Source organism: Arachis hypogaea, chromosome 16, assembly GCF_003086295.3.
Source record: "Arachis hypogaea cultivar Tifrunner chromosome 16, arahy.Tifrunner.gnm2.J5K5, whole genome shotgun sequence".
Taxonomy (NCBI): Eukaryota; Viridiplantae; Streptophyta; class Magnoliopsida; order Fabales; family Fabaceae; genus Arachis; species Arachis hypogaea.
The window spans coordinates 140,367,507-140,378,150 of NC_092051.1; positions in this window are offsets into that span (position 1 = coordinate 140,367,507).

Genomic DNA, 10,644 nt, shown 5'->3' on the forward strand with positions numbered 1-10,644 from the left:
ATTTTAATCAATTTGAGTTGGTTGAGTAGTTATCTCACTCGTCTATTTACGGAAGTATTTTTGAATCTCGCTTATGTATATAACAACTCATTGGCTAGCGACAGACTCTTGATAAATGGAGTTTCAATCCGTGGTGGATTAGTTCTCGGCTTGCCGAGTTGAAAAATACGGGGAAAAAATATTATTTGTCTTGAAAGTAGAACAATTATCATTGATAGCAATACTTGTGGAGATTTGTCTTTGTTAAAATTTAAATGTGACAACTTTATTTATTGGTATCATATTCATTTATGAAGTTAAAACAATATGATCAACATTATTATCGGTTAATATTTCACATTTTATGACATGATTTTCAAGTTTTCAAACTTATATATAAACTTATTTTTTTACAAAAGCTATTAGATTGATTAATATTCCTTAGTAATATTACTAAAACACTATCGTTGAGTATTAATTTGTGTGGAAAAAAATCATAATAACTTTGGTATTCAATATATATATATATATATATATATATATAATTTATTCAAAAAAATTATTATTTTTAGATTGGTAAATGTATTTTTCTCCCATTTTTATACCAGTTTATTTGGCAATAATTATCGTTAAAAAAATAAATGACTATACTATCTTATAATATGATGTATAAAATAATTTTTTATTTTAAAATTAATTTTGGTCAATAAAATAAAATTAAAAATAATTTTTTACACAAATTTAAATTTGACTTTAAAATTGATTAACAACTCACCTGTTTTAAATTTTAATAACAAAAACAAAATTAGTTAAGTGCAAAATATTCGGTATTTAATAATTTCAATTATTTAAATTTTAATTAACAAAAATTAGGTTAGAAATTAATTATAATTTAATAATTGATGATGGTTATCAGTGGCTAAGAGAAGGGGGGTTGAATCTTAGCCCCCTTTTTGCTTGAAAATACTTGCTGATCTTTGAAACCAACTTTGGAAACTTTTTGTCTTTTTATCTCGTAACTAGCTACGAGACTTTTTCTTTTGTCTCGTCCCCAGCCACGAGACTTTTCTTTTTGTCTCGTCACTTGACACGAGATATTTTCGGTTTTAGCTCCTGTGCAGCAGAAACAGAAATGGAGTAGAGAAGAGAGAAAATTACACCCAGATATATCCTGGTTCAGCTGCTAAGTGCAGTGCAGCCTACATCCAGTCTCCATCACAAACATAATGGAATTTCACTATAATCTTTCTGATTACAATCTGTAAAGTGCTAACCCAACTTACAAGGGGATTCCCACAGAATCATGAAACACAACATAGATGAACAAAGGAACTCTAAGGACATCTATGGCTTTTTCTTTTAATTTTGCACTCTCTGCCTTTTTCCGCTCTATGGCTTTTTCATACAAACCTCATTGTTTGCCTTTTTTCATGAGACTCAAGATATGAAAAAATTAAACAGAAAAATACTAAACAGAATACATTGAAGGAGAAGAGAAAACTGTTAGCTCAGGTAGCTCTGAGAATTCTGTGTCTTGCACTCTCAAACTTTCTCCTTGCTCCAAACAGTGGCTGTTCTCTCTTTTTATAGAAGAGGGAAGCCTCCACTTTTGAAGCCAAAAACCAAGCCAATTTCTTCTTCTCCAAGAAACAGATCCGGTTCAGCCACACAGAGAGAGAAGAGATAACCATGCAAAACCCAACATGCAATTACCTCTAGTCCTTCCTTGTGTTGGGCCAACCGTGGGGAGCTCTTGACAACTGGGGAGAATTCGGAGAGGAATCAAGTGAGAGAACATAAGATGAGAAGACACCACATCCAACTCAAAAACCTTAAGGTGTCAAGTTAATGGGTCTCTCATCTTATAAACTCCTCACTTTTCCATGCTTTCTTTGATGTGGGACTAACTTCAACACTCCTCACACTTGCAACACTAACAATCTCCCCCTCAAGTGTGAGCCTCCACATCAAGCATCAACTCCCCCTCTTTCTAGCTCCTCCACCACCACGAGTATTCGTCCATCACACCGCCGCAAAACACCGCGGGACACGCCGCCCGGACCACCTTTGCCGGGAAGACTTTCGATGCTTCACCTTGAATACTCCTTAAAACTAGACCGATTAAACCATCGGCTCTGATACCACTTGTTGGGCCAACCGTGGGGAGCTCTTGACAACTGGGGAGAATTCGGGGAGGAATCAAGTGAGAGAACATAAGATGAGAAGACACCACATCCAACTCAAAAACCTTAAGGTGTCAAGTTAATGGGTCTCTCATCTTATAAACTCCTCACTTTTCCATGCTTTCTTTGATGTGGGACTAACTTCAACACTCCTCACACTTGCAACACTAACACCTTGGTCATCACCCTTCATCAATCCGAGCGCTCCATCCTTGGCTTGCTCTCCAAGATGGATTTCTGACCCTTGATGCTTCATGATGATGATGGCTTCATCTGCTCCAATCTCTGCCTCTTCCATCACTTCGCCACTCTAGCTACTTCCTGTGGTGGTTGAGCAGAATCGAAGATAAGCCATGCCTCCAAGAATCTCTTCCTTGCTGGCCGAATCTTCTTCATCCATTTTTGGTATGGAGAAGCTAAGATCTCATCACAGAATCTTACTACAAGTGATAAGAATCTCAGCCACTACATTTTTTATATTTTCTTGCCATCATTGAGATGGTCTTGTAGCTTGCCTTCCCTTCTCTTTGATAGCTCAAAGTCTCCATGGTTTGCTGTGTAAGGACCGAAGAAGAGAAGGAAAGAGATGAGAGAGAAGAAAATATGAATAAAAGCAATCAAGTGTGTTTGAATAAATTAATTAAAGTGAGTTGCTTTTACTTCCCTTAGGTGGAGTAGCGTGTAGTATTGATAATCACCATCAAATCAATTTGTCAATTTCTCTCTCATAGTTCCCATGCAACAAATGATAATTGAATGAATTTTGAAATCCATCACATGGTTAGAATTGAGATCCGTTGGAAGATATAAGGCAAATGATAACATTTGCTTTCCTGATGAATTGGTTTCGGATCATGCATGAGAACCAATCATGGGCTTGTAGCATTAAGACTCATTCTGGCCCAACGTGCTTCAGCCAAATTAATTTAAACATTTGTTTCAAGACTGAGCTATAAGTAACACATTTGGGCTTGCCAATTTTCTTTCATTTTGGCCCAAATCAATTCAGCCATACTCATCATGTATTCTTGCATTAATTTAAGGCTGAGTATAATGAGGCTTGCACCAGAATTTTATTTTCGGCCCAATTAAAATCTGCATTGCAAAAATTAATTTAATCAACATATTAATATTTTTGCAATTAATCAAATTAATACTATTAATAATGTTTGGTCATCACATTTTTAATTTAGAGTTTTCCAAACTCATCAATCTCCCCCTTGATGATAAACATTATTAAAATTAAAATGGAAAGAAATTTAAGAGTTAGAGTATAGAGTACTCCCTTTGAAGATTTGAATTTCTCCCCCTTTCCAATTATCACAAGACTCCCCCTTAATATATGCCATTTTTACCAAGGGAAGCACTAACCTGTAACATTTTAATCAAGCTTCAAATAACAATGTTATTTAGCATATTCATTACATGATGCTAAATGCTTGATTTATGAGCAAAATTGGATGATAATCAAAATTCATTTGATATCATAAACTGATTTTCTGCTCAACTATTATACATATCAATTTAGTACAAAAATTGTTCAAAAGATTTTCAAATATTTTCCAATCAAGATATCAGAGCAATATGATTATGGTTAGGAAAATATTTTTGAAACACACATGATCACATCAAACATGGTAGCATATACATATCAAAGTTTAAAGGAACTGCCAAAAATAAGTTATCAAGTCAGCATGTTTACCAAGATGAATCAAAATATTCTTATTTTAATACAGGCATGCATATTCATCAAGATAACTCAACAACTAGGCATTTATATAATCAAAACAAATGCATTGTCAAACATCATCATAAACCAAATGCCAAATGCATTTTCAGCAGCAGTAATCACAGTGAATCAAATCAAATATTATCAACATGTATCATTTTAACAAGGGTGATCATGAATTTTCAAACGAAAATTTCATCCCCTGTTTTCCTTGTTCATCCCCTTGTTTTTCATTTCAATTTTCAGCACTTTCTCCCCCTTTTGTCATCAAAGGGGCACCTGCAAGAAGATATAACATGGAAGCATAATATGCAAAATATAACTAAAAAGTGTCTACAAAGTATCACAGAGTTATTGTTCCAATAGAAACAAGCCAAAACAAAGTATCAAATTGAGCCTAAATGTGCCAATATCAAACAGTAAACATAAGTTTAATCATCAGAAAGATTAAAGTCAGATCTCTCAACCCCTACTTCACTACCAACTTTATCATCAAGGCTTTCAAGCATTAGACCGACCCTTTCTTGGCATTTCTTCCAAGCCGACTCATTTTCATATGCAAGTTTGCGAGCAGATTTGTGAAATTGAACCATGAGATCGGACATGTTTGAGAATTCTGTGAGAATGTCTCTTAGGGAATCGGTCGCCTTTGAGGATTCTGGCCGGCTCTCAAAGTCATCATCAGAAGCCATAGATTTCTTTCCCCTTTTAACAGCCCCGCCTCCTTTGATCATAGAGACTTTGTTCTCTACATCCTCATTTGTTAAATCTACCTTAAAGTACTCAAAGATGCACGTGAGAAATATTCCATAAGGTAAATTAGCCTTTTTTGTACTCTTTACAGACTCCCACATATGTCTAATCATGAGATAACTAAATGAAATGGAAGATGAAGTAATGAGAGCAAATATAATGAGACAATCAGTTACGGTTACCCTGTTATGAGAGCCACTCTGTGGGGTGAGAATGTGAGTTATGATGCGGTGCAGCAGGGAGTTGGTTGGTCCCAAAGCCTTGTGAGTAGGAATGGTTCCGTCCAGTCCAGACAGATTTTCACAGATTTGATGAAGAACTTGCTTGTATGCAACCCCAACGTGTGAATCCCATTTATCACTCATGTAAACCTTCGGCCCTTCATCAATGTAACCAAGGGCAGAAGCAATGGTCTCAGTATTCAGAGTGATATGCACACGTTTCACGTAGGAGTGAAGGCTGCCATCAATAAATCTCAGATTCGCATAAAACTGTCTCACCAACCCTGGGTAAACCATTTTGTGAATAAGGAGCAATGGTGACCATTTGAGACTATCAAATAGGGCTTGTAGATTGATTCCTTTGGAGGCCAGAGACTCGAGATTCACCAAGTAGGAGGGGCACAGATGCCTCTTTTCCAAAATCTCTTTGTGGAATTCATAGAAAGCACATGTAGAAAACCTTGAGGGATCAAAGTGAGAATGTGGCTTATGAAATTTGTTCTTGAAATCCATTGAGCCAAGGTTTGCGGGTTCACGGGTTTCATGAAGCACGAAACCTTTGGTTTTCTGAGAGCTTTTCCCAAACGCATGAGGGGTGGACTTCTTCGATGGTGATGGAGGAGGTGATGTATGCGATTCCTCTTCCTCTTCCTCCATGCTTGGTTCCTTGTTCTTGTCACTTTTTCTCCTTCCAGATGATTTCTGGGCTATAACCTTGCGCCTCATGGATTCGGTTTTCTTGGTGGGAGGTGAAGGAGAAGATGAAGAAGTGGAGTGAATGTGTATGTGTGTATGTGTTTGGGGAGTGGAAGGCTTTTGAGAGAGACAAATTCTTTCACTCTTCCTTGGTGCTGTTTTCTTTTTCATTATGAGGAAGATGAATGGTGATGGAAGTTGGAGAGAGAGAGGTGGCCAAAGGGTGAGGTGAGTGGAGGGAGGTTAGAGGGGCATTAAATGCTTGATTGGAAAGAGATAGTGGAGGGAGTTATTAACCATTAAGGGCGCGGTTATTAACCAAGGAGGTTTCAAAAACTGAAAAGGGAGTTTCCTTGAATCAAGGGATTAGTTGGAAGGAAAGATTTGATTTGACAACATGCTTCTTCCAACAAGATTTGATAAGACACCAAGAGATTTTGTGAATTTATTTTTCAAACAAAAATGAGGAACTAACAAAACTGTCATGGTGGGGTCAAGAAATTTTTTGTGGGACCCATGAAAATTGAATTTGGCGTTGCCTCCCCCTTGATTATAGCTCTTCTAACATGCCCTTATTTTTATCTCGTCCAAACCTACGAGATAAAACTGAACAGAGTCAAATATTCATAAGTTATCAATAGAACTTAAATCAAACATTCCCAAACTTTTTCTCAAGGTGCAGAATCTGTCTTCACAGAGGGGTTTTGTAAAAATATCAGCAATTTGGTCTTCAGATTCTACAAATTGAATATCAATAATACCCTTTTGCACATGCTCTCTAATAAAATGATATTTTATCTCAATGTGCTTGGTTCTTGAGTGCAGAACAGGATTTTTAGAAATATTTATAGCACTCATATTATCACAAAATAAGGGTATACTATTGATTTTTAATTTGTAATATTCCAATTGTGTTTTTAACTAAATTAATTGAGAGCAACAAGCAGATACGGAAATGTATTCTGCTTCAGCCGTGGATAAAGCCATTGTGGCTTGCTTCTTGCTTGACCACATGTTGAGTGAGCTTCCAAGGAAGCAACACATGCCGGATGTGCTCCGTTTATCCACTCTATCTCCCGCATAATCTGCATCACAAAACCCTACTGCACAAAAATCATCAGATTTAGGATACCATAATCCAAAATTACAAGTCCCCTTAATGTATCTAATGATGCGTTTAACAACCGTTAGATGGGATTCTTTTGGGTGAGATTGAAACCTTGAGCATACACCCACACTTTGGACAATATCCAATCTAGAGGAGGTAAGGTACATAAGTGAACCTATCATTCCTCTATACCTTGTTTCATCCACATCTTGGCCATCATCATCATTTTCAAGTTTTGTGTTAGGATGCATTGGTGTACCCATTGGTTTGGAATTTTCTAGGCCAAACTTTTTTATAAGTTCTTTTGCATACTTTCCTTGGTGAATAAAAGTACCACTAGGAGTTTGTTTGATTTGGAGGCCAAGAAAGAAAGTTAGCTCTCCCATTAAACTCATTTCAAACTCACTAGTCATAAGTTTTCCAAACTCTTCACACAAGGATACATTGGCCGATCCAAAAACAATGTCATCAACATAAACTTGAACAAGGAGTATATCATCATTAGATACTTTAATAAATAAAGTAGTGTCGGTGGTACCCCTTTGAAATTGATTTTCCAACAAGAAGGCACTAAGCCTTTCATACCAAGCTCTTGAAGCTTGTCTAAGACCATAAAGAGCCTTAGATAGTTTGAAAACATGATTTGGGAAATCTTTATGTTCAAAACCGGGGGGTTGAGCCACATACACTTCTCTATCAATAAAGCCATTAAGGAAAACATATTTAACATCCATTTGAAACATTTTGAAACCTTTATGGGCAGCATAGGCAAGAAGCAACCTAATTGCTTCCATTCTAGCTACCGGAGCAAAAGACTCATTAAAATCTATACCCTCTTTTTGATCATAACCTTGGGCCACTAATCTAGCCTTGTTACGAACAACTTGTCCATCCTCACCAAGTTTATTTTTAAACATCCACTTAGTACCTGTAGCTTTCTTACCATCCGGATGAGGTACTAGTGTCCAAACCTCATTCTTGTCGAATTGAGCAAGCTCTTCTTGCATTTCTTTGACCCAAGATGGATCTTCAAGAGCTTGTTTGACATTGTTGGACTCCATTTGAGACAAGAGAGCAAAATTTCTTGGTTCGGATTGCCTTTTGGCGGAGGATCTTGTTGTTACTCCTTGAGAGGGATCACCAATTATGAAGTCATGAGGATAACCCCTCATAGACTTCCATTCTCTAGGCTTCCGAAGTGGTGTTGAGCTTTGATGAGTTTCTGGTGGTCTCACTGTTTCAGTTTCTCGTGTCTGCTCAGGAGATAAAATGAAAATATCTCCTCCAATCTGACGAGAGAAAAACTGGACTGGCAGATTCTTCGTTTTGAGCAGATTTGGGATTTTCTTCACTTGTTCCAGCCTCTTCACCATCTGAATCATTATCTATCACAGCACTGGGAATTAAGTTAGAATCACAAAAAGTAATATGTATGGATTCCTCTATAGTTCTATGTTCCTTGAGATAAACTCTATAGGCCTTGCTTGTGGTGGAATATCCAACAAACATTCCTTCATAAGATTTTGGATCAAATTTTTCAAGGTTTTCTTTATTATTAAGTACAAAGCATTTGCATCCAAAAACATGAAAGTACTTAAGATTTGGATGGGTTCCTTTCCATAGCTCATAAGGGGTTTTCTTCAACCCTTTTCTAATGATTATCCTATTCAAAATGTAACAAGCTGTATTCACAGCTTCAGCCCATAAAAATTTAGGAATCTCATTTTCACAAAGCATAGCCCTAGTCATCTCTTGAAGGCTCCTATTCCTTCTTTCAACCACCCCATTTTGTTGGGGGGTTTTAGGACATGGAAAGTTATGAGAAATTCCTAAGTCATCACAGAATTTTTCAAAATCTTGGTTTTCAAATTCTCTTCCGTGATCACTTCTTAAATGGGCAATATTTAAATCCTTTTCATTTTGAATTTTCTTGCAAAGAGTGGAGAAGGTATGAAAAGCATCATTTTTATGAGCAAGGAAAAGTACCCAACAAAATCTAGAGTAATCATCTACCACCACAAGACCATAGTGTTTACCTCCTAAACTTTGAGTTCTTGTTAGTCCAAAAAGATCAATATGTAACATCTCTAATGACCTTTTGGTTGAGATTCCACCTTTTTTCTATCTTCATCCGTCCAACTTGCTTCAGGTTTAAGAGAAACAACTCCTTCGGCACTTGTAATAGTTGGATATTGAGGCCCTTCCAGGATGATCTTCCAAAGTCTGTAATCCACTGCTTGTACAAATATCTTCATCCTCTCCTTCCAATAGGTATAATTTTTCCCATTGAAAAGGGGAGGTCTGTTGCTTGATTGTCCTTCGGTCCTATTGTATGTAGGACACCACATTTGAGCCACTGTTTTCTGCCATGATGATCTTTACTCCAAGCTGCAAAGCTTGATCTCTTTGAGACCAAGCTCTGATACCAATTGATGGTTATCAGTGGCTAAGAGAAGGGGGGTTGAATCTTAGCCCCCTTTTTGCTTGAAAATACTTACTGATCTTTGAAACCAACTTTGGAAACTTTTTGTCTTTTTATCTCGTGACTAGCTACGAGACTTTTTCTTTTGTCTCGTCCCCAGCCACGAGACTTTTCTTTTTGTCTCGTCACTTGACACGAGATATTTTCGGTTTTAGCTCCTGTGCAGCAGAAACAGAAAGGGAGTAGAGAAGAGAGAAAATTACACCCAGATATATCCTGGTTCAGTTGCTAAGTGCAGTGCAGCCTACATCCAGTCTCCATCACAAACATGATGGAATTTCACTATAATCTTCCTGATTACAATCTGTAAAGTGCTAACCCAACTTACAAGGGGATTCCCACAGAATCATGAAACACAACATAGATGAACAAAGGAACTCTAAGGACATTTATGGCTTTTTCTTTTAATTTTGCACTCTCTGCCTTTTTCCGCTCTATGGCTTTTTCATACAAACCTCACTATTTGCCTTTTTCCATGAGACTCAAGACATGACAAAATTAAACAGAAAAATACTAAACAGAATACATTGAAGGAGAAGGAAAAACTATTAGCTCAGGTAGCTCTGAGAATTATGTGCCTTGCACTCTCAAACTTTCTCCTTGCTCCAAACAGTGGCTATTCTCCCTTTTTATAGAAGAGGGAAGCCTCCACTTTTGAAGCCAAAAACCAAGCCAACTTCTTCTTCTCCAAGAAATAGATCCGGTTCGGCCACAGAGAGAGAGAAGAGATAACCATGCAAAACCCAACATGCAATTACCTCTAGTCCTTCCTTGGTCATCACCCTTCATCAATCCGAGCGCTCCATCCTTGACTTGCTCTCCAAGATGGATTTTTGGCCCTTGATGCTTCATGATGATGATGGCTTCATCTGCTCCAATCTCTGCCTATTCCATCACTTCGCCACTCTAGCTACTTCCTGTGGTGGTTGAGCAGAATCGAAGATAAGCCATGCCTCCAAGAATCTCTTCCTTGCTGGCTGAATCTTCTTCATCCATTTTTGGTATGGAGAAGTTAAGATCTCATCACAGAATCTTACTACAAGTGATAAGAATCTCAGCCACTACATTTTTTATGTTTTCTTGCCATCATTGAGATGGTCTTGTAGCTTGCCTTCCCTTCTCTTTGATAGCTCAAAGTCTCCATGGTTTGTTGTGTAAGGACCGAAGAAGAGAAGGAAAGAGATGAGAGAGAAGAAAATATGAATAAAAGCAATCAAGTGTGTTTGAATAAATTAATTAAAGTGAGTTGCTTTTACTTCCCTTAGGTGAAGTAGCGTGTAGTATTAATAATCACCATCAAATCAATTTGTCAATTTCTCTCTCATAGTTCCCATGCAATAAATGATAATTGAATGAATTTTGAAATTCATCACATGGTTAGAATTGAGATCCGTTGGAAGATATAAGGCAAATGATAATATTTGCTTTCCTGATGAATTGGTTTCGGATCATGCATGAGAACCAATCATGGGCTTGTAGCATTAAGACTCATT